This window comes from Salvelinus sp. IW2-2015, unplaced genomic scaffold (genome assembly GCF_002910315.2).
Source record: "Salvelinus sp. IW2-2015 unplaced genomic scaffold, ASM291031v2 Un_scaffold2255, whole genome shotgun sequence".
Lineage (NCBI taxonomy): Eukaryota > Metazoa > Chordata > Actinopteri > Salmoniformes > Salmonidae > Salvelinus > Salvelinus sp. IW2-2015.
The window spans coordinates 47132-50224 of NW_019943584.1; the positions used below are offsets into that span (position 1 = coordinate 47132).

General features: G+C 42.9%; 1 pseudogene; it reads right to left on the reverse strand.

Moving 5' to 3' along the window:
• Positions 1-2450: 2450 nt before the first annotated feature.
• Positions 2451-3093, reverse strand: part of LOC112073414 (cilia- and flagella-associated protein 298-like) — a 23466-nt pseudogene continuing 22823 nt past the window's right edge.

The following is a 3093-nucleotide window of genomic DNA, read 5'->3' on the forward strand; positions in this document are numbered from 1 at the left end:
CATGATGCAACCTGTGAGGTGTTCTTTGTTGTGACATTGATTGCCATTGCCTTGACCGCTGAAGAAGGGCTATACCAAACGTTTGTGCGGCAAATAAAATAAATGTACGTTTATTTACTGGAGTGTTGTCCTATTTTCTGTCTTTGGATTATACAGGAAGATCCAGCACCTGATTTAAGTTTGTATAAAGTGGATTCGGAGCACATTGTTTATCTTTTTTCATGTATACGGAGACGACTAAAAACAAATCAGGCTGTATCCCAAATGGTGAGCGTGGTCTGAACTAGCAACTACATAGGGGTAAGGTGCCTTTTGGACGCCTTCCAAGACGTTAAATATTACAGATCTGAGACTGTATCGGTTAGCAAATAACACTGAGTGGACAAAACATTAAGACACCCTGCTTTTCCATGAATAGAGATGACCAGGTGAATCAGGTGAAGCTATGATCTTATTGATGTCACCTGTGAAATCCACTTCAAAAGTGTAGATGAAGGGGAGGAGACGGGTTAAAGAAGAATTTTTAAGCTTGAGACAATTGAGACATGGATTGTGTATGTGTGCATTCAGAGGGTGAATGGAAAAGACAAAATATTGAAGTGCCTTTGAACAGGATATGGTAATAGGTGCCAGGCGCACCGGTTTGTGTCAAGAACTGCAACGTTGTTGGGTTTATCCACACTCAACAGTTTTCCCGTGTGTATCAAGAATGGTCCACACCCAAATGACATACAACTTGAACATCAGTGGGAAGCATTGGAGTCTTAATGGGCCAGCATCCCTGTGGAACCACTATCAACACTGTAGAGTCATGCCTGGGGTGGGGGTGCAATCCATAATTAGGAAGAGTGTTCCTTTGGTATAGCAACTGTATGTTGTGCTTCAGAGGTTGAGAAATGTTCCTCTGTGTGTCCAGGTTTCTCACTTCCTACTGTCCTGCTTGTAAGCAGTCTGTAGTTTAGACAGCACCTGTTTGAAATCCCTAGTTTTTCTACCCCCAAGGGACAGTTCCCTTCGCTGTTTGAATTTACTGCTTCCTCCTGCTGTTCTGGAACCTTCACTCTCCTGTTTGGAACTTCACCTCTGCTGCTTGTTCTGGAACTTCCTCTGTGCTGTTCTGGGAACTTCAGCGCCTCTCTGTGGTCTGGAACCTTCACCCTGCTGCTGCTGTTCTGGAACTTCACCCCTCCTCTGCTGTTTCTGGACATTCACCTCCTTGCTGTTCTGGAATTACTCTCTGCTGTTCTGGAACCTTGCACCCTGCTGGTTCCTACTGCTGTTCTGGACCTTCACCCCGTCCTCTGTGTTCTGGAACCTTCACACTCCTCTGCTGTTCTGGACTTTCGTTGAAGGTCAAGAATTCGCTGTGGAGCGAGGCTGTGGGTTTATCCCAAATAGCACCCTAGTCTATATAGTGCACTACTTTAGACCAGAGCCCATTGGCCCCATTAGTTCATAGGGCCCTTGTCAAAAGTAATGCACTCCATAGTGAATAGGGTGTAATTGTGGTGTGGTAACATCCTGGCTGTATGAAGCACTGGGTTACAGAGGCCTGGTTGGCCCAGGCTGGGACAAAGAGAGGAAACGTGGTGCATCCTCCTCAGTGAAAGTTCTGATTGATACACCCAGAATACTGACGTCAACTACCCATGACTCAACACGGAGTCAGTCAACACAGGTGACACACACACAGAGAGAGAAAGGCCGGGATTCAACGCAAGGCAGAGAAAGGCCGGGATTCAACGCAAGGCAGAGAAAGGCCGGGATTCAACGCAAGGCAGAGAAAGGCCGGGATTCAACGCAAGGCTCGTTATAACGCTGCACACGACATCAGACTTTTAAAAATAATTTAAAAAGGACTTTTGCTTTGTAATTTAAGAACATTTCCATAATATATCTGCAGTAATAGTGGAATGATAGTGTTTCACAATATAAAAAAATATAAATTACATAATAAAATGCTAACTTTCTATTAGACAACAAAAGCCAGAACTGCCTTTGTTGTCAAGATGGGGAAACTGCAKCCTCACTCTCTTCCATTGGCGTCACTAGGAGGCGGTGTCATCTCCTCCTCGAGCACAACCAACAATGACAGAATGTAAAAATCGCTCTGTCATTTCCTGGCTGCTAAAATTCTACACTCTTCGCTCAATTTCAGTTTTATGTGAGAAAACAGGCACTGAATAGTGTAGGAAATCACTGTACTAAATCTAAATCCCTGTGAAATATTTTTAATGACGAAAAACGATCATTTTTACTGCTGTTTGAAGTTGGTGGACGAAACCGAAAGTAAAAAAGTAACCTCTCCACTATGTTACAGGGAAATGGGATGTGTTGTGGCGTCAATTCACCTTGCTTCCACATGAGACATGTAGCACCTTTAAAAGGTTGAGCCACGGCTTGGCTTGAATCCCGGCCAAAGAGAGAGAGGACATTGTCACACATACACGCAGATTGATCAGTTCATAACACTACGTATTATTGACAATTTCCAATGTGACATTTGTATGACATTGTCACGTGGCCTAAGTTTAAATAAAGATGATGTACAGAACATTTAAAAAAAAACATGGACAGGCACACAGACAACAGTAAATAGATTCCAGGTGGTTGAACAGAGGTTGGAGAGAACAYTGTTTCTGTAGAACAACAGTCCATTGGGTTACGGCACCAATAGTGAATGTGTGGGTTCATATCCATGTCTGTCTCCCTCTGTGTGTTGGTGTGTGTATATAGTTACGGCCAAATATATATTTAAAACAAATTTTGGTCAACACACTTTGTTATTTTCAACATTGCAGAACCAATTTTATTTTTTGGGAAACTTAAGTTTACAATTTGTATTTAAAAATAAATAAAWAAAGACATGTGCCTATCTGGGACCCCACTTGATGTTGCTGAGGCCCTGGAACTGTCTCTTTAAGGCCTGTCTGTCTGACCAGTCTGAGTGGAGGTGACTGTCGTCTTCCACCTCGTCCAGCATCTGTCAAAACCACAGACATAATACACTAAGATTTACGGTAATGTACTCACATTAACCCACAGACATAATACACTAAGGTTTACGGTAATGTACTCACATTAACCCACAGA